This window comes from Xyrauchen texanus, chromosome 25 (genome assembly GCF_025860055.1).
Source record: "Xyrauchen texanus isolate HMW12.3.18 chromosome 25, RBS_HiC_50CHRs, whole genome shotgun sequence".
Classification (NCBI taxonomy): Eukaryota; Metazoa; Chordata; class Actinopteri; order Cypriniformes; family Catostomidae; genus Xyrauchen; species Xyrauchen texanus.
The window spans coordinates 4562158-4584812 of record NC_068300.1 but is presented as its reverse complement, the minus strand read 5'-3'; the positions used below and the strand labels follow the sequence as shown (position 1 = coordinate 4584812).

Here is a 22655-nt window from a genome sequence, read left to right as displayed (position 1 = left end):
TGTTTGGGACCACTGGAAAACCAATAGTTCGGAGAAGAAAAGGTGAACGCTACCATGAGTCCTGTGTTGTGCCAACAGTGAAGCATCCTGAGACCATCCATGTGTGGGGTTGCTTTTCATCCAAGGGAGTGGGCACGCTCACAATTCTGCCCAAAAACACTGCCATGAATAAAGAATGCTATCAAAACATCCTGCAAGAGCAACTTCTCCCAATGATCCAGGAGCAATTTGGCATGATGGAGCACCATGTCACAAGGCAAGAGTGAAAATGAAGTGGCTCGGAGATCATTACATTGAAATTTTGGATCCGTGTCCAGGCAACTCCCTGGATCTTAATCCCATAGGGAACCTGTGGTCAATCCTCAAAAAGGCGAGAGGACAAGCAGAAGCCCACAAATTGTGATCAACTCCGAGCACTAATAAGGCAAGAATGGATCGGCATCAGTCAGGATTTGGCCCAGAAGCTGATATTCAATATACCAGAGCGAATTGCAGAGGTCATGAAGAACAAGGGTCAACACTGTAAATATTGACACTGCATATATTGAGTGTTTTTGCCAATAAAAGCCTTTAAAACTCATGAAATCCTTATCATTGTTTTCCAGTATACCATAGAAACATATGAAAAAATGATTTACAAATACTGAAACAGCACACTTTGGAAAACACAAAATGTATGTCACTGCCAATACTTTTGGCCACGGCTGTTGATCACACATGTGGTAAGCAAAGGAAACAGTAGGTGGCGGTATGTGCCTGAGTCTCGAAAGAAGAAGAACAAAAAGAAGAAGAAAAAGAGGAACTCAGAAGTTTAAAGTGGATTATTGTGAATTTAAGTGTTTTTCTACTTTATTCTGTTGTGGGAAATCAAACTATAAAAGGTAAATTTCATGAACATTTCTAAAGTTTTTGTTATAATATTCTGACTGTACATGAATACACACATTACTGAGTTGAGATTGTGATTTTAGTGAAAATGTTTGTTTCTTCTTTTTAACAGATATTCACATAAAATCTTTTAATTAGATTCTAAACGATTTTAATAAACTTTGTTTATCTGAAGGCAAGCATGGCCAGTTTGAGTTTTGCTGTCAGGAAACTGTTGATTAGAATTGATCCATACTAATATATTTATGTAGCCCAATGACACGTTATCCATCAGTGCCAGCTTCTGCCAGCCAGCGAGAGATCAAACCCCCATAATTCACTGCGCGGAGCGAACAACACAAAACTGAACCCTTAAAGTGTTGAGATGCGTTTGGTGCTCAATGGGTCACGCGAATGGTTTGTCCACCCCTCTGCGTGGTAAAGGTGGCACGTGTGCATTCGGTTGTCGACACTACTTAAACTACTTCTCAATGTCCGTTCCCTAATCCATATAAATATATGATGATAGGTTTAATCATATAATAATCTTTTGGGGTTTAATGATGGCAGTCCATTATAATGATGATGTTTTTGTGTTCAAATGTTCATCATGAGAGAGCAGATGGATGTGATCTACACTGGAGAACATCAGATGATGCAGACACCAGTGAAGATGAAGATGTGTTCAGTGAAGCTGCTGGACTGCAGGAATCTGATGAAGATGAGAGAAACCTCAGAAGAACAACAACAGAGTGATTCTGTTCATTCAAGTATGTTTCATCCTTTTAATGTTGTTTTAAATTCACTCATTACCTACTTATTAGGCTAATATTTGAATAATAACAAGTTACTATACAAATCTAGAAAACCACATGACACTGGATTTGTGTAGATAGAAAGGTAGATGAAAGCATTTCAATATATTAAAGCTGTTGTCATCTCAACTACAAAAGAAGCTGTAAATTCTGAATCATTGTGCTGTTTAGATGAATAACATGTTTGTAGATTATGCCTTAAAAGGAGCATATTATGCCTTTTTTTACACAATATAATATCAGTCTCAGGTGTTCCCAGAATGTGTCTGTCAAGTTTCAGCTCACAGATCGTTTATTCTACCATGCCTTTACACCCCTGTTTTGTAGCTCTGTTCTTGCAAGTCTGTAGTTGGGTCAGAGAGATTGTATCAATGCATCCATGATCCTTAGCTTATCCTTGGCATGTCCACGTTAGCAATCACATTTTCTAAAAAATAGTTTTTTAATTAAACCAAATGTACAAACAGTGCATAGTGAATAAGACATTTCCTAATAGCACACGTGAAGTGCTTTTACCTTGGGCTGCATCCGAATACATATGTAGGTGACTTGCTATCTTACTGCCTAATCAGTTAATGGCTTAACTGACATCTGTTTTGAATGAATGTAACTCTTAAGGAAACTGGTCTCCGAACAGTGTGAAAAGCACCTTATTTTCACTGTACTTCTGTATACAGCCTTCAGAGGCAGGAGTTTCATATTAAAGTGTTTTATTGATTCACATAAATGAATGTAGAAAACAAAACCTATACACACAGAATCAATATTAACCCCAACTATTACCCTTCCCCCTCCAAACCCCTAATCCCACCCCCACCCTGGCCCCAACAACATCCCAGTGGTTGTAAATGATAAAGACACACACAAATAAATAAATAAACAAATAAATATATAATATTAATAAACTCACATCCATAAATTACTTATACCCTTCCCATTTGTCCACGAACAAGATGTACTTCCCCATTCTTCTTGATGACCCCTCCTCAAAGGCTGCCACCCTTCCCATCTCCGAGCACCACGCCAGAATTGATGTAACCTGTTTCCCTCAGCGGATCTCTGGGCCTCTGTGAGATCACTTGATTTTCAGCTTATGGCCTGTTATGTCAAGCAGACTCGGGAAGATCTCTTCTAGGAATTTCACCATATCTCTTCCTTCCTCATGCTCAGGAATTCCAACAATTCTGATGTTGTTTCACCGATTATGATTCTCATGGTCTTCCAGCTTGTCCCATACGTGCTGCAAATCTACTTTGGTTGCAACTCAGAGAATTTTGCCTCCATGGAAGTAATCAATAAATATTTTACCGCAAGAGCTCCACAACCTTTGCCAGCATTACAGACATGCTGAACAGCTTGCGTTGAATTTCTCCTGCTTCACCATCCAAACCGACTACCTGGTCTGCGGGCCTGTCTGGGGTATCAGCTTGAGCACTCAAGTGTCTTTTAATATCTCCAGAGCCAGAGGATTTTGAATTCTTTGATATTAGGGTTGTGCCGATGGACGATATCATCGTCCATCGTGATGGCTGACCAACATCACGATGTCGAGCCACCATCGTGATGCCACGCCCCCTTTTGCGAGTCTTGCTAGTGTGACTCACTAATCCTAGTCTCTTCTATAGTTAACCTAAAAACTTTACAGGGATTGCTCTGTAAATTAAATTGAGAATATAACTAATGCATATATGCTATTTTAAATACTGTAGTATATGCCAGAGACGTGACGTGTTAGTCTGTGAAAATACCGTGTCAGGCAGGCTGCAAAAATATTGATCTTGACATTGTTAGCTTCTTGTCTTTTTTTTTACATGTCTTACACTGTACATTTAGATTAAAATATTTTATTTTAAGCCTTTATTAATTAATTATTAGTAGTTGTACTGTCTCAGAAAATCTTGCTCATTGTCACATAGCTCTTGTATACACTGAAGCGGCAGTTTAAGATAAACCCAGACCAGCGAACGTCAAATAACTTTTGTCTGGTTAATACTTTTAAAGAAAAATTTCCTTGGCCATAAATCCATAATGTCAAATCAAGTGAAAGAAACAAGGTGAATATGAATAACACACATTTATTAAAACATAGAAGAACAACAAATAAAGAACTAGAAAACGGGAACAACACTCAGACCGAAACTCGGCATTAACATTTCACTTATAATTAGCAGCACAATTAACTTCAGCACAGGCTACAAAATAAATTATGTTATTGAAATATTGTAAAGTGGTCATATGAACTACACAAATGAACGTTTAAAAAATAATATGCAAAGAAGTCTAATATCTTTCACCATAGACCGTGTTTAAATTTCGATGTTTCTGGCCAGAAATACCAACATATTCACTTTATCTGGTTTTAATAAGCTGCGGATTGGAGTAACTACACTACCCGCTGTGCTGAAGACCCGCTCTGATGGAGTACTGGTAGCACACATGCACAGATATTTCCGTGCTAATCTTGCCATGAACGGAAACCTTTTGTCGTTCGTTTTCCACCAAGTCAGCGGGTCCTCTTCCCCATCAATGGCCATTTCCTGCAGGTAGTCATTTCTGCCTCGACCTTTTGCTCATCAGTGAGTAAAATAACGAAATTATAGTTTTTAAGTGGAAAATAGTATTTATGTAAAGAGATATATTAAAATAAAAAGTGCACAACTCTTCTTAAGTGAAAGCTAAAAAAAAAAATGCTTCACGTGTCGGTGCAACCTACTGATAAAGCGCCGACGAGTCATTAGTTGGGTTAGTAAAATAACGAAATTATAATTTTTCATATCATTTTTGAAAATTATATGAAATGATATTAACCCCGATATCATCGTCCATCGCAATGTTTTACTGTCAACATCGTCAACTGCCAATTTAGGGGACATCGCCCAACCCTATTTGATATGTTGACTTCTTAAAACAGTTATGTAACAGGTTGTATCGAATTTCACTGGCTTAAGACTCAAAAATAATTAAAAACTAGCTAAGTGCACAGAGTTCTTTGTTCATACATTCAACCACCTCATGATGCCACGCAACTCCCCATGGAGGCTGCATTTTCATGGTGTCGGACGCAGCCTTGAAGTTGCAGTCACACACTTGTGCAGATCCCGCACGAGCCTCAAATCACCTGACAGTTTAAACTGCCTGGATCACCCACTTGGAATGTCACAGACTAACCATCATGATTTGTGAATGAGAGGAACTTTTGATCCTGATCCTGAAGTTTTTGATTCTGGCTGAGGACGTCATGATGACAACATCGTCCTCTGTCTGTTTTGTCAAAGAGGCCCTTATCTTTTTCAGCTGCTGCTGACATGCTGAATCAGAGATTCCAGGGAAACCCCGATTGACAGCAGTAACATACGCACGACTCGCACAAAAGGTAACTCAAAATACAGAGGCAGGCCGATACTGTAACGGTCAGTCTCCTGGCTTCCCAACGTGAACATCAAACAAAAGAAAAAAGACAAACAACATGAACACTTAAAGAACTTGAAACACCATAGCAAGGGAGGGAAGGTGAAACCAGGGAAGGATTTAAAGGAAAGTGGAGGGGTCTGACATACTGGGAGGAAGCCTTAGGGTAGAGGCAGGGTCTGGCGGCCAAAGAGGAGGCCTCAGGGTGGAGGCGATACAGGACTGGGCAGTAGCTGCTTGGCAGGGGACAGAGAACTGGGCAGCAACTGCCGGACAGGGTTCACAGGGGAGCGGCTTAGGGGGCAGAGCCATGGCAGCTCAGACGTAGACGCTTAATAGCGGCATGGGAATGGCCTTCATGGCCGTGAGCACTGGCAGCTGGAAGCGGGGAACAGCCTCCATGGCTTTGAGAACTGATAGTGACAGGAACAGCTTCCGTGTCTGTGAGAACTGGCAGTGATGGGGGAACAGTGTCCGTGACTGTGAGCACAGGAAGTGACAGGAAAACAGCCTCCTTGGCTGTGAGCACAGGCAGTGATGGGGGAACAACCTTCATAACTGAGTACTGGCAGTGATGAGGGAACAGTTACTATGACTGAGTATTGACAGTGATGGGGACCGCCTTTCTGGCTGTGAGCACAGGCAGGGTCGGGGAAACGACATCCATGGTCATGGGCACTGGCAGTGGATGGGGAACAGACTTTGTGGCTGTGAATACAGGCAGGGACAGGGAAATGGCCTCCATGGTCATGGGCAGTGGCAGGGAAAGGGGAGAACAATCTCAGTGGCTGCGAGTGCTGGCAGTGACTGTGGAACGGCCTCCATGGTTGTGAGCAGTGGCAGGGGAACAGCCTTGTGGCTGTGAACACAGTCAGAGACAGAGAAATGGCCTCTATGGCTGTGGAAGCTGACAGTGGCAGAGAATCGGGCATCTGGCTCCTCCTTACCCGGCAGTGATCGGTTCACCACACTGCAGCATGACTGGGTCGAACACTCGACAGAACTCTGAGCTGAAATCCAGATACGAGGTGCAACACAGGCATTTATTGTCCCACATGGCAGTTCAGAATACGGCCCTGGTGATCTATATACTGTAGCAAGGGCAAAAGACAACAGCATTATTAGTTCAAAAGACTCTAACATATATCTTGTTCTCTGAGTAGCACCAAAAACTTCACTGTAAATTGCAGCAACACATCCTCCTCCACCCTTCAGATGTTTATGACAATAATAACCCGATGGAGTAGACTCATTTAAACAAATGTATCCATCTGATTTCAGTCAAATCACATATGTGTGTTAAATTGATGCCATCCATTTAATGGCATTAAATTGAACCCCAATTTAATGCCATTAAATTGGGGTTCAATTTGATGTTTCACATTTTTCCCTCTTGAATACATTTTTGACAATTTACTGTGTTCATTGTAGATCTGATGGAAGTGAAAGAGGAATGCCAAGAACCGAAAGAAGTGGAGGAGAAACTTCAGTATCAGAATTTCAGAACTACAAAACAATCTTTGAGTGTCTCAAAGACTATGCATTTCTCACCAACAAAGCATCAAAGAAACGTATCCAAGAAACCTCTTACCAGTTCTCGGTGTGGAAAAAGTTTCACTTTTAAAAGCAACCTTAATATACACATGAGAGCCCACACTGGAGAGAAGCCTTACACATGCGATCAGTGTGGAAAGAGTTTCTCACAAAAAAAAAGTCTTAATGTGCACACAAGAGTTCACACAGGAAAAAAGCTTTTCACATGCTGTCAGTGTGGAAAAAGTTTCATTATAAAAAGAACCCTTGATGTACACATGAGAATTCACACTGGAGAGAAGCCTTTCACTTGCCATCAGTGTGGAAGGAGTTTTGCATATGCAGCTAGTCTCAATAATCATCTCCGCTGTCATTCTGGAGAAAGACCATTTGAATGTGATCAGTGTGACAAAACATTTGTTTTGAATTCAAGCTTAAAACTACATCTAAAAATTCACACAAATGAGAAGCCTTACAGGTGTTCTTTTTGTGGAAAGAGTTTTGCAAACCCGTCCTATTTTAAAGAACACCAGAAAATACATACCGGCGTGGGTGCTCATATGTGCTTTGAATGTGGGAAGACCTTTATTACAGCTGGCATATTGAAACAGCACCAAAGAATTCATACTGGAGAAAAACCTTACAAGTGCACATACTGTGGAAAGAGTTTCAATAAGTCAGAAAGCCTGAAAGCACACGAGACCATTCATACTGGAGAAAAACCTCACAAGTGCTCACACTGTGGAAAGAGATTCACTTGGTCACAAAACCTGAAAACACATGAGAGAATTCACACTGGAGAGAAACCTTACAAGTGCTCACACTGTGGAAAGAGTTTCACTCACTCACATAACCTGAAAACACACGAGAGAATTCACACTGGAGAGAAACCTTACAAGTGCTCACACTGTGAAAAGAGTTTCACTCAGTCACACGACCTGAAAACACACGAGAGAATTCATACTGGAGAAAAACCTTACAAGTGCTCACACTGTGAAAAGAGTTTCACTCAGTCACAAAACCTGAAAAGACACGAGAGAATTCATACTTGAGAGAAACCTTACAAGTGCTCACACTGTGAAAAGAGTTTCACTCAGTCACAAAACCTGAAAAGACATGAGAGAATTCATACTTGAGAGAAACCATACCACTGCTTTTCATGTGGGAAAATTTTCAACCAATCAGATCAGCTACAGAAACTTGTAAAAAGGTATTTTCTTTAATAAAGTAAAAACTAAACTGGATATAGTTTTTATCAACAAAATTGTGTAACTGTATAGTGTCATTTTCAATCCCTTTCACTGCATGCCCAATTATTAGGCAAGTTAGTATTCTGATCATATCATTATTTCCATGCACATTTTCCAACTACAAAGCATATCAACCTGAATGCTTATTGGATTCAATCATTTTCAGGTGATATATATTTGTGTAATGAGGGAGGGTGTGGCTAAAGTGACTAACACCTTATGTCCATAATTATTAGGCAGCTTCATTACCTCAGGTATAATGGGCCAAAAAAAGAGATTTAACTGACCCTGAAAAGTCAAATATTGTAAAATGCCTTTGAGGCGTGACCACTCGACAATCAAACGGTTTGTTGCAAATAGTCAACCGCGGCATACAAAAACACATGGAGAAGAAAAGGCACAAATTAACTACAATAGACTAGAGAAGAATTAAACTTGAAGCTACTAGGAACCCATTATCCTCCAATGCCACCATATTCCAGAACTGCAACCTACCTGGAGTGTCTAGAAGTACAAGGTGTCAAAAGCTCAGAGACATGGGCAAGGTCAAGAACACTGAAATACAACCACCACTGAATATATTCACAAGTTGAAGTGTCAAGATTGGGCAAAGAAATGCATGAAGACAGATTTTTCAAAGGTTTTATGGACCGATGAAATGAGAGTGAGTCTTGATGGACCAGATGGACGGGCCCGTGGCTGGATCACTTATCAGGTGCCAGCAATGGGGAAGGGGGGTAATGGTATGGGCTTCTATCATTAAGGATGAGGTAGTTGGATCTTTTCAAGTTGAAGATGGACTGAAACTCAACTCTCAAACCTACTGCCAGTTTCTGGAATGTACTTTCTTCAAGCAGTGGTACAGGAAGAAGTCCTCAGCATTCAAGAAGACCATGAGCTTTATGCAGGACAATGCTCCATCACATGCATCCAAGTACTCCACTGCTTTGCTAGCCAGCAAGGGCCTCAAAGATGCCCAAATAATGACTTGGCCCCCTTCCTCACCTGAGTTAAATCCTACTGAGAACTTGTGAGCCCTTCTGAAATGTCAATAACAATTTGGATTGAGAGCATTGTGTTTGTTCTACAATCAAATAAATCATGAGGAATACATTTTGCCTAATAATTGGGCACACGGTGTAGATGATACAACAGTAGGAGTGCTCCTAATTGATGAAGGGTTAAAAGGATGTTTTGGTCGTTGTTGACTAGTTTTCAAAGTAGGTTGTAACACCACATAAGAAACGGCACTACGGAATGGTTTGGGGAAAACACTAAGGGAGTCATTGCTTTAAACATGACTGGTGAAATATGGACTAACATGCTAGAAGCTCTTCCATTAGTTCCATTAATATCTGCTTTGCAAATTTACAATTGGGCGGAGTTGTTTTTGAGGCAGTGCTGGTCAACCGATTAGGCGACATGGGCAACAGCTCGGGGTGCCAATTTACTGAGCCAGTTTCAGCAATTGTCCTGTCTGCTTCGAACAAAATGCAACCTGCGTGTTACAATAGCGTGTTGTGGCGCCCTCTACAGAACATCTAGACTGTGTAGTGAATGCCTTACTACATACTACTCTTGCTGTTTCTGTTATATCTGTGTTTGTCAAAAACATTGAGAGCAGTATGGATAGTATGCCATCGTGAACTTGGCCATAGACTCATAGACAAGTGCGGGACTCGTGATTCAGTAGCGATGTCCAATGCGTGAGTAATAATCACTCTTAATCACAGCTGCAGATGGTGAGATCTCCTCATTGCACCTCAAAAAAAAAAAATTGTCATTGGAAGGATGCTACAGTCGCCATTGGTGAATTTACATAATTGTCGGCACCACTTACATGTGGGATTCCTCAAGGATCCATTTTGGGACCCATCCTGTTTCGTTATATATGCTTCCAATTGGCGCTATTTTTTTTAAAAACACAAAGTATCATTCCGTTGTTATGCGGATGACACACAAATATATATATATATATATATATATATATATATATATATATATATATATATATATATATATATATATATGCCAGTAAAAAGGAGGATAATTCGTTATCTAGCATGTCTGAATGATTTTAAGACTTGGTTGTCTGTCAATTTCCTGCATTTAAATGAATTTAAAACAGAGATTATTGTGTTTGCACCCCTTAACGTATCTGGGTCCACCTGTTTTGATTTAGGCACTTTATCCATTTATGGAAAACACATGACAAGCAGATTAATGCAGTTGTCCATCAAGCTTTTCCCAATTAAGAACACTGGCAAAAGTCAAGCCATTTTTGTCATTTTATTATTTGGAGAGAGTGATGCACGCATTTGTGTCATCACGTTTGGACTACTGTAATTTCTTATATGTAGGGATTAGTCAGTCAACATTGACACGATTGCAAATTGTTCAAAATGCTGCAGCAAGATTGTTGGCAGGTTCTTGAAAGCGGGACCACATCACTCCAATTTTGCTTTCTTTACATTGGTTTCCAATCCGTTATAGGATTGATTTTAAGAATTTGTTATTTGTTTTTAAATCTCTAAATGGTATGGTACCACCCTATTTCTCAGATTTATTACAGATATACTTAACGTCAAGATCACTTGGGTCCTCTGACCAAAAATGACTGATTGTCCCGAGGTCTAGACGAAAACTTTGGGGTGATCGTTCTTTTTCAGTGTTGGCTCTGAAGCTATGGAATAGTCTGCCTTTGCGTATTAGACCTGCATCCACAGTGGCATTTTAAATCTCTTTTAAAAACTCATCTTTTTTTCTCTGGCTTTCTTGTCTAACTCTTACTGATATGTTGCTGATATGTTAGTAGCTTGTTGTTTTTGTAGAAGTTAGATGTACGTGTTGTATAATATTAGTGTTTTGTGTATTTTTGCTCTTTGCATATGTTTACAAATTGTACAGCACATCGGTCAACTACCCTTTGTTTTTAATTGTGCTATATAAATAAACAACCTTACCTTACAGTCAATCGGCCACTTAACAGTATTGGCCCTCTAATCACTTCCTATGACTTGATCAGTGGTCTCATAATTTGGCCAATCACTAAGGCCGCAAAAGTCCCAAGGCTCCTTTAAGACGTCAGTATCACTGTCATATAATCACAGGTGTGTGAAACATTGGCCAAATGTTGTAAAACAAAAAACTTTACTCGCCAGTAAATAATGATTTTGACTTTCTTTGAATTCCATCCTGAATTAACTGCAGAAGTACACACAGATGCAGTATATTGTGTTATTTGACCAGTGAAGGCTTTAGTTGACAGTAATGTATTGTCCATGTATTCCATTTTAAGAGAGTGTTGTCCATCATATGATAGAGATGATGTAGGCAGAGGTCAGTGTGGTAACTCATAGTCTGACAGGAAGCTTGGCAGTTCATTTTGGTGATGTCCATCCGAAGTCTGAGGTTCAGGCAGTTGCCAGTGAAGTGTCCAGTGTATTACGGTTGGGCTTGGCAGCAGTTCTTCCTCTGTGAAGTCCATTGTAGTCATCAAAGCGTCCCTCGCTGTCTGGTTGGCACAGGCTGCAGTTAGTAGTCATGAGACAAGAAAACAAATAGAATAATATAAGGGTAGATTCCATTTCAATTTAAAGCAGATTTATAGAATATGAGAAGTGTTTCCAGTTCCAGCAGATCTAACTGATGCAGAATACAGTGCTGTGAAAAAGTATTTGTTCCCACCATGATTTTTTCTGTTTTTCAAACAAAACCTTACATAAAACAAAGCAATCTAAGTAAATATGTAATATGTTTTTTTTAATGAAGCAAAAAAGTCCAAAACCTATATTACTCGTGTGATATACTAACTGCCCCCTTAAACCTAATGGCTGATTGTGCCACTTTTAGCAGCAACATCTGCAACCAAATGCTTCCGATAACTGGAGATCAGTCTTTCACGATGCTGTGGTGGTATTTTGTCCCACCCTTCTTTGCAGAATTGCTTTAGTTCAGCCACATTTGAGGGTTTTCGAGCATGAACAGCCCATTTAAGATCGTGCCACAGCATCTCAATCGGGTTCATGTCAGGACTTTGACTAGGCCACTCCAAAACTTTAATTTGGCTTCTTTTGAGCCATTCAGAGCTGGACTTACTCCTATGCTTTGGATCCATGTCTTGCTGCATAATCCATTTGCGCTTGAGCTTCAACTCACGTACTGATGACCAGTCATTTTCCTTTAGGATTTTCTGGTAGAGAGCAGAATCCATGTTTCTCTCAATTATTGCAAGTCGCCCTGGCCCTGAAGCAGCAAAGCATTCCCACACCATCAAAATACCACCACCATGCTTGACCGTGATAAAAGAGTAATATATTAGAGATGCCAGGGACCGGAATTAGCCGATTTTCCGCATGCTCGGCCGGACCGGTGACCGGCCAGTCAGCCTCACCTCTTTCCGATTCCAAGCCGGTCCGTTTTGTTGCCAGCAGCGCAGGCAATATTGTCACGTAAACATGTCATTGGCGTGGAAGATCATCACTGTGAAGAATACATAAAGTTCGAAATGTGTAATAATTGTAAGGCCAAAGTAAACCGTGGGGGAACCACCACAATAACTTTCAGAACAACAAACCTAATTAGTGGTGCTTGCAAAGCATCACTATTGTAATCTCACATACTTATTATTTTTATTTTTATTTTATTTTTATATCTCCGTACAAAAGTTCGGCACCTAACTCGTCCCGCACCGTTTGGCGTAGACCCACGAATGAGGTATCAAATCGAACGGCCTATTGAGGACACGTGTGCTATGACTTTTGTAGCTGATCGAGTACGGTATTTGCCCCAGGGGCAAAAAAGCGGCCGCAAAATCCCATAGACTTAACATTGCGAGAAACTTTGACGCATCACAGCTCCGAGCGAGGATTTCGCAGAAACGTGTGATTTGCTACATTTGAAGAGGCTGGCAGGCTCTGTAAGAGCATGCCTCAATATGGGGTAAAAGTTGCACCCCTGGGGGCAGGAGCAGCCCAAAGTTGCCCCCATTGACTTACAATGGTGTAGGACCGGACCATGAAATAGGGATTTTGTATTGAACATAGCTCTGGATCACAGTGTCAGTAGAGACAAGGGGTGGGCTCATTTTACTCAGACGACCAATCAGTCTCTCGGGATCATTGTGAAGCTATCAAGCCACGCCCTAACAACAATTTAAAGCACCTTAGCAACAAGTCCCATAGACTTCTAATGAAAGACATCAAAGGGTTATCTCCGGATAGAAGCGCCATAGAAACACAAGGGTGGTCTCGTTTGACTCGGGGCAGCAAACAGCCAATCATGAATCACCTCAACACTTCCTAGCCCCTCCCTAGCAACCATTGTCGAGCACCTTAGCAACCAAAATCCATAGAGGCATATCTTCGATTCTGAATGTCACAGAGGCATGGGAGTTGGTTTATATCACTCATACTGACAAGCAGCCTTTGAAGTTTCACGATTAGCAGCTGCCAAGCCACTCCCTAGCAACTAAACAGAGTACCCTAGCAACCGTTTAGCTACAACTATATCTCTGCACCAGAAAATCAGAGAGACTTCTGGGTTGATTTATTCCAATCAGGATGGCAAGGACACTTCATAAGTATCACTACGGTAACTGCCTATCAACCACATGGGGTTACCCTAGCAACAGAGTAACAAATCACATATCTCTGCATTGGAAAAACGTAGAGACTTCCGGGTTGACTTATTTCGCTTGGGATGGAAAGGAGCCGCGTATTGTATTACCTTGGTAACTGCATAGCAACCACACGGGCTTACCCTAGCAACCGAGTAACAAATCACATATTTCTGCACCAGAAAATCGTACAGAATTCCAGGTTGATTTATTTACGACCGTGATTTTTGTTCTTTTCGAGTTACAGCATGCTGTTTGACGAGTTTTGCCACGGCAAGCACCACTCACATTTTCTTCAGGAAATGTACCCATCTAGTTAGACATTTATAACACCCTCACCCAGCTGAAAATGCCCATTTTAAAAAAGAAGCTAAAATGTGAAAGCGGCTAAAGCTAGCCAGAGCTCAGAGCCAGCCACAAGTCAGCAGCCTCTCCTATCATTCCTTGGAATGAGCAGCGAAAAGACCAAAGCAATTATGAGGAAAATTATGGAATTCATGGGCCTGGATGACCAGCTGTTCTCCATAGTTGGGGACAGAGGGATCAGAAATCTGATAAATTTCCTCGATACAGAATAGGTGGTTATTTTCCGACGTTGCATTGCCCGAGTTGTTTAATCTCGTGTCATGTCACACACGCAGCCTGTTATCTGTCAACATTTGGTTACTCAAATCCGGGAGAGGGGAAGGGGGGTGATGGATGGCAGAGGCAGGCTAAATACTATACAAATTGTGCCATTGTGATTTAATTTTTCCCACCGTGTCCGATATTAAAATCAGTGCGACATGCATTGCAAAAGGCGTGGGCATTGTCGATATGGTTTCGGGATATGAAATTAAATTCTTCCATCCAGCTGTTGTTAAATGTACATGTATATTTAGTTTTTTTCACCGGAGCACCAGCTGAGTCTTCCTCTCTCATCTACCAGTGATGCTTGATTTAACATCTACTGCCTGCGCAGATATCAACAGCACAAATGGGTTGTAGGTTGCCAGATTGTGGTCATAAATGATTTGTAATGTGTATGATGTGTTGATTGTGTGTGTAGGATGCGTTTCATTCAAGATCTGGCAACTGGACCACCTTGGAATAATATATTGATGTGATTATTCATATAACGTGGTTTGGGCCATACAAATTACGGGAGTTTTTTTTGGGAGAAATAACCAAATGGAAGACTCCTGGGAAAACCGGGAGTGTTGACAGAATGGCTTGTAACTTACAAGCCGTTCCCGAAGCAGTGCTCAGTTTTACAACTGATATTTGTACATCTAACGTAAGTTGAGCGTATTGGACACTTCAGTTTTTCAGATCTTTGGAATTGTTTTGTTAGACGAGTAATAAAGAGAAAAAGGTCCATTTATAAATATAGTGGAAAATGACATTTGTTATATAAAGAAACTCATTTGCATTTAATTGTTATTTCTACCTCTTTCCAGTCACAGAGCACTTTATTTTGAGAGTTGTTTAAGTGAGAGAAGATCCTGTAACTTAGTGCAGTTTGGGGGAAATTGTAATGTTTAATAATTTATTTTATTATGAAAATAAAATGTTGCATTGAAGAAAGGTAGATTTTGTTTGTATATGTGGTCAGTAATAGTTCTTACAAAGAAAATCTGAAAAAATCGGTATCGGCAGGTCACACTTGCAAAAAATCGAAATCGGAATCGGCCAAGAAAATTGCAATCGGTGCATCTCTATAATATATATATATATATATATATATATATATATATAAGTAACAACCTTTCCATTTACCGTCAGTCAAGTATACGTCTAAACATGTAGGCGGAAAATTGCTTACACAAATGAAGACATAAAAACAATTATAAATGTAAAAATAATAACTGAAATGTAAATCATGGTTCGAGGTGAATGTGTTTTTGTATTATTTTATGTTTTAATCACAGATGTATAGGCTGTAGAGTTGTGGTAACAATGAACTTCTCTGTGGAAATAAATTGAACTGAACTCAAACCTGAGCTGAGACATCTGAGGACATTTGCAGCATTCATAGATACTATTTTTGCCAAAAAAATTCAGAAGACAGAAACAGAAAGAGTGAGAACCTTTTATATGCACGTGTTCCACGATACTGCACACCCCCGTACCGACATACATGCGAATATGGCTTTTCTGTCATCTGTTCTTAATAATATAATAAAGTGTTTCTTCAAGTGCATGTCTGTGTGTCTACTGGCAAATTATTTGTAATATTAATTTGATAATAATAATAATAGCCTAAAAATAATTATTTAATAGATTAATGGGAAAACAAACCAAATATCGTCTTGACATGGTCAAAGGCATCAGTTATTGGTGATCACTCTGACATCGTCGATTCCCGAGATCATAGTCAGCACAACCTTAATGTGCATTTATCTCTATAAATTAACAAAAGGTTCAGTCTCCTTGCTAGTTTTTCCGACACATTCAGAATCATTACCGATTTTGCCGGTGTCACTGCGGCTCACTTCGTGTGTGCACTTGTAAAATGTATATTTGAAAGGCTCTTTATTACGGTTTAATATTTCTCTGTAATGTAGAACAGTGTTAGAAATATTACTTATAACTTTCTTTCTCAGCCCTGGATCTTAAACCATTTTCTGATGCCCCCAATATATATATTTAAGTAATTAAATTAATATCATAAACGTGCGACTAGTCGACTAATGGCTTAAATTAACGCCTACTAGTCGACTATGAAAATCTTTGGTTGGGGGCAGCCCTGCTTTAATTAAACTGGGAGAGTGTGTTTGAGTCCCAAACAATGATAGGAAGACTTTTCTATTAGGGATGGAGCAATGCCATTATTTCTCATCCAATCCAGTTGTGATACCTGAACTATCAGTATCGGCAGTTCCCGATTCGATACCAGTGTTGTTTATAGCTTAATGAGTTTAAAACATCAATAATTCACTGTGTGGAAACAAAAACCTCTCATTTCATTGTAAAACAAGAAAACGATAAACAATTACTTAAGAGTATGTTCAAAACTTTATTAACTGGTCTGCCGGATGCAGCAGCAAAAATAAAAGTTATTCCAGTGAAAGTATTCAGTAGAAAAGAAGCCATTTCTCTTTACACATTTTAACTTGTATCTGGACTTAACCTGTATCTCTCTCTCTCTCCCTTATTTATATATTTAATTTTAGCTTCACTAGTATATCAATCTACTTTTCAATCACACAGTAATTTTTGGATCCCAGTTTTTTTTATTGTTATTTATAATAATAATAATTTCAGTTGTAATTACTTAAGGCTTTTATTTTGAAAATCTGGCATTGAGTGCTCCAGGAACTCTGTGCTTGAGTGTTTGTAGGCTAATTCACATTAATATAATGCACTTCTCATTCAACATTTGATCAAATGGAGTCACGTGACTACATGCGAGGATCGGACTTGTGAATGGAGAGCTATGCGCACTTGGCTAGTTTTAACACTTCCAGTGATATAAACTGGTGAGTTTCAATAACTCACCATTTCGATACGCTCAAGCTGACACCCTTGAAAGGGCCGCAGAAAAGTAAACATCTACAATTCAGATGTCTCAAGCAGATTAAAGATAAATTAGGAAGAGTCATTATTTTTTTAGCTGAAATTCAGGGACAAAGTTTTATTTTGGCTAATATTTATGCACCTAATGTTGATAATCAGGGATTTTTCATAGATCTTGAAGGGATGCTGCACCCCTCATGATATAATATTGGGAAGAGACTTTAATCATCTATTGATGGATTCAGTCCTTGATCATAGTGAAGCAAAAGTGTGCAAGCCCCCTAGAGCAACCTTGATGCTTCACAGGATGTGTAAAAATCTTGGCCTTACAGATATTTGGAGACTTTTGAACCCATCTGGGAGGGACTATACATTTTTTTTCATCAGCCCATAAGACATCAACCCATTCCTTTTCTGCTGCAGCATAAGATTTTTCAGCTCCGTGCAACAGCCGGGATGCATACGCCATTACATGTTCTTCTTCACTGGTTTCTTGAGTTAAAACAGCTCCCAAGCCCATATCACTTGCATCCGTTTGCACAGTAAAAGCTTGGCTAAAGTCTGGGGCCATCAACACTGGAGTTTTCTCAAGACATCCTTTAAATCTTCAAAAGTCCGTTGACATTCAGGAGTCCATTCCCAGGATGCATTTTTTTTCTTAAGTTCATGTAGAGAGGCTGCATGCTCTGAAAATCGAGGAATAAATCAGTGATACCACCCAGCGAGGCCCAAAAACCGTTGCATGTCTTTCACATTTTTGGGGGATGGAAACCTACTAACGGCATCAACTTTGGCTGACTCCGTTCTAATTCCCATCTGGTGGGATATCATGGAGGAGATTCATCGCATTCAAAAAGAGGAAATTTCCTTCCCGAATGTCCCACTGGAAAGTGTACTCTCCTTCCAGTCTACGCAACAGAATTATTCAATTGGTTCACACATCACTCACCTCATTTCTCTTTACACATTTTAACTTGTATCTGGACTTAACTTGTATCTCTCTCTCTCTCCTTTATTTATATATTTAATTTTGGCTTTACTAGTATATCAATCCACTTTTCAATCACACAGTAATTTTTGATTACAATTCATAATAAAAGCTAGATGTCTGAAATTGAAGACATTTTATAAAAATATATTACATATTATATAACTGTATAGTAACATTTTATATTACTGTAACAGTAATAATAATAATTAATCAAAATATCACAAGCTGTTGAATAAAATCTGGGGAAAAAATGCAATGGTATGTTGAAAAGTTATATTTTCACTTGTTAAACGTTTTAAGAATGTATTGATTAAACACCATTTTGATGATGAAACTAAATTAAACTTTAAAAAGTGTTCTGGAATGTTCTGAAAAATAATAATTCAACTGTAATTATTAAAATAATTATTAAAGAATTAAAAATAACTAATCTGGTGTGTTAAATAGCACATTATTATATTATCATATTTTTGCTGTGATATAGAAATTGGTATTGAGAACTGTGAAATTTCACTGGTATCGGTACCGACTACTGAACACTATTCTATAGTATCAACATCTCCAAATGACAGAATTCAATTTAGGGTATGATTGTGGTGATGAGTTGGTCCTGTCACATTTTGTCTGACTCCAAGAGAGTTGAGAATATCTTTAAATGCTAATCACAATGTGTCATTTTCCTTATCTATGTGAATGTTGAAGTCACTAAAAGTTAAAGCTCTATCAACAGGAACTACTAGATCTGACAGAAAATATTCTAGTTCAAAAAATAAATCAGAATATGGCCCGGGTGATCTATATACTGAAGCAAGGGCAAAAAACTAAAAAAAAATATTTATATCTGACGGTGTCACATTAAGCATTATTAGTTCAAAAGACTTAAACAAATATCTTGTCCTCTGAGTAGCACCAAAAACTTAATTGTGAATTGCAGCAACACCTCGTCCTCCACCCTTCAGACGATGCTCAGGTTTATAACAATAATAACCTGGGGGAGTAGACTCATTTAAACTAATAGATTCATCCGGTTTAAGCCAGGTTTCAGTCAGAGTGCATCCAAACTATTATCTGTAATAATTTAATTTACAATTAATGCTTTGGTTGAAAGAGATCTAATGTTTAGTAGCCCTTCCTTTTATATGATGTTTTTTTTTTTTTAAGTTTTACTTCAATAACAATTTTTCTAAATTATTTAGTGAGGGGTTTTTGTTTGGTATGTTGGGGAACATACACAGTCTCTATGTGATATCTAGGTGATACAGTCTCTGTGTGGTGTAGTTTATGTGACTTGTGTGACGTCTCAAAACAGCTAGCAGATGTTCGGATTAACCAGTTTGTCTGCTTCCAGACCTGGGCCACAGTTAGTCAAATGCTATCACTATTAAGACTATGAGCCAAATTTCTAGAGAGGAGAATGTCACCTTCCCTGCAGGGATTGAGTCTGTTGGTGTATGTTACATGAATCTACTATAAACTATGTCACCATAACAAGCAGGGAGGGGGCCAGAGCACATTACAATGTCTGACATAGTTTTTACTTTATGTTTACACACATTTTAATTTCTCTTGTGATCTCCAACTGGCGAAGTCAGACATCGTTTGCGCCGATATGAATAACAGTTTTAGAAAATCTATGTTTAGCGTTAGCCAGTACTTGTACATTTTATATAATGTTTGACATCCAAGCCCCTGAAATGCATTCAACAATAGTGGCTGGAGTCTCCATGGTCCTTACAATAGAATAATTTTTACCAGGGCGCTTTCAACACAATTCTCAGTGGCTGCATAACTGAGTGGGGAGAATCAATTGGAAACCCTAACAGGTACAGGAGAGTGGTGTTGCTGAACACACATCATACTCGCTGATTTTGCAAGTCAGAGATACATTTGTCAGATAAGTCGAAATGTTCATGGTATATTTGGTACAACACTGATGAATTCCTCGAGCTGCTGAGAGCTGCATGCACAGAATCCACCGTGGTGCCTGGCTAAAGTATAAACAAGGCTAAAAGTGTGTCAAGCTTGCATTCTAAAATGTGAAATGCAGGGAAAATCCTGATTTTGGTTGCACATTCCTGTGCTTGACTTGAATCGATCTTGGGATTTAGGAATTGATATCGGGATTGTTCAAATAAAGATTGCAAAGCATCAGAAAATCATTATTTTTAACATTAACTTAAAATCTTGTTTTCTTTATTTGTATCTGTTGTTATATTGTGTTATTTGTTCTGTTATTTATTATTATTATTTGATCCTTTGTTAACTGTTTACTTCCTGAATAATTACTTGGAAAATGTAAACAATATTTACTTAATTTTAAAAAATTGTATTCGTTTTTGCTTTGGTTTTGAGAATCATCAAATTTCACTGATAAAGGTACAGACTACTAAAATGTTGGCATCATGAGAACACTGTACATCTTACTTATACTATAAAACTTAATATAATAACATTATGAAAGTTAGATCTGTTGCCATAGAAGTGTGAGCACCCTTGATCTAAATATATATACATCTTGCACTCCAAAAATCAAAAATATACACTGAACATTTGTGTTTTGCCATTAAATTGGTGTTCAATTTGATGTTTCACATTTGTCCCTTTTGAATTAATTTATTTTGTTCATTGTAGAGCTAATGGAAGTGAAAGAGGAATGTCAAGAACTGAATGAAGTGGAGAAGAAACGTCTGTATCATAAACATCCTGGAAAAAAATCTTTGAGTGGCTCAAAGACTAATCATTTCTCACCAAAAAAGCCTCAAAGAAGAGCATCCAAGAAATCTCTTTCCCGTTCTCAATGTGGAAAAAGTTTAACTTTTAAAAGCAACCTTAATATACACATGAGAGCCCACACTGGAGAGAAGCCTTACACATGCGTTCAATGTGGAAAAAGTTTCATTATAAAAACAACACTTGATGTACACATGAGAATTCACACTGGAGAGAAGCCTTTCACGTGCCATCAGTGTGGAAGGAGTTTTGCATATGCAGCTAGTCTCAAGAATCATCTCCGCTGTCATTCTGGAGAAAGACCATTTGAATGTGATCAGTGTGGCAAAACATTTGTTTTGATATCAAGCTTAAAACTACATCTGAAAACTCACAGAAATGAGAAGCCTTACAAGTGTTCTTTTTGTGGAAAGAGTTTTGCAAACCCATCCTATTTTAAAGAACACCAGAAAATACATACCGGCGTGGGTGCTCATATGTGCTTTGAATGTGGAAAGACCTTTATTACTGCTGGCATATTGAAACATCACCAAATAATTCATACTGGAGAAAAACCTTACAATTGCTCACACTGTGGAAAGAGTTTCAATAATTCAGAAACCCTGAAAGCACACGAGAGAATTCATACTGGAGAGAAACCTCACAAGTGCTCACACTGTGGAAAGAGTTTCACTTGGTCACAAAACCTGAAAACACACAAGAGAATTCACACTGGAGAGAAACCATACAAGTGCTCACATTGTGGAAAGAGTTTCACTCAGTCTCGAAACATGAAAACACACGAGAGAATTCACACCGGAGAGAAACCATACAAGTGCTCACATTGTGGAAAGAGTTTCACTCAGTCTCAAAACCTGAAAAAACACGAGAGAATCCATACTGGAGAGAAACCTTTCAAGTGCTCACACTGTGGAAATTGTTTCACTGAGTCTCGAAGCCTGATAACACACAAGAGAATTCATACTGGAGAAAAACCTTATAAGTGCTCACACTGTGGAAAGAGTTTCACTCAGTCTCAAAACCTGAAAAGACACGAGAGAATCCATACTTGAGTGAAACCATACCAATGCTTTTCATGTGGGAAAAGTTTCAATCAATCAGATCAGCTACAGAAACAGAAAGTGATCACAGTGATTAAAAATTACCTTAATGGAAACAAATTAATATTATTCATCAGGTTTTGAAGGGCTTTGGTTTAATTGCATGGTTAATGTTGCATTTTCTTTAGTAAAGTAAAAACTAATCTGAATATAGTTTTTATAAACAATTATTTTGAACTGGATAGTGTAATTTTCAGTTCCCTTTCACACTGCTCACATGATGTTACATAGATGATACGATGGTAGGGGTCATGCCTGATAGATTAAGGGTTAAAAGGATGTTTTGGTCATTGTTGACTAGTTTTCAAAATAGATTGTAACACCACATAAGAAATATCACTAGGGAATTGGTTGGGAAAAACATTAAGAAAGACATTTCTTTAAACTTCTAGGGATTCAATGTTATTTCCATTGTCTAGGACAGGATAGGTATTGTACAAAGCATTATATGGCTAACATGCTAGATGCTCTTCCGTTAGTTCCATTTAATATCTGTTCAGCTAATTTATAACTTATAACATACAACATATAGTGCGCCATCGCTTTGGGTGCGCCGATCTACTGAGCCAATTTCAGCATTTGTCCAATCTGTTTAGAACAAAATGCGCCCTGCGTGTTACAGTAACGTATTGTGGCGCCCTCCACAGAACATCTAGACCATGTAGTGAATGCCTTACTACATACTACTCTTGCTGTTATTTCTGTGTTTGGCAAAAACATTGAAAGCAGTATGGATAGTATGCCATTGTGAACTTGGCCATAGACTCACAAGTGCGGGACTCGTGAATCAGAGCGATGTCCAATGCGTGAGTAATAATCACTCTTAATCACAGCTGCAGATGTTGA

General features: G+C 38.8%; 1 pseudogene; it reads left to right on the top strand.

The window, feature by feature from the left end:
* The first annotated feature begins 790 nt into the window (after positions 1-790).
* Positions 791-21821, top strand: LOC127618556 (zinc finger protein 721-like; annotated as a pseudogene).
* Positions 21822-22655: the final 834 nt, after the last annotated feature.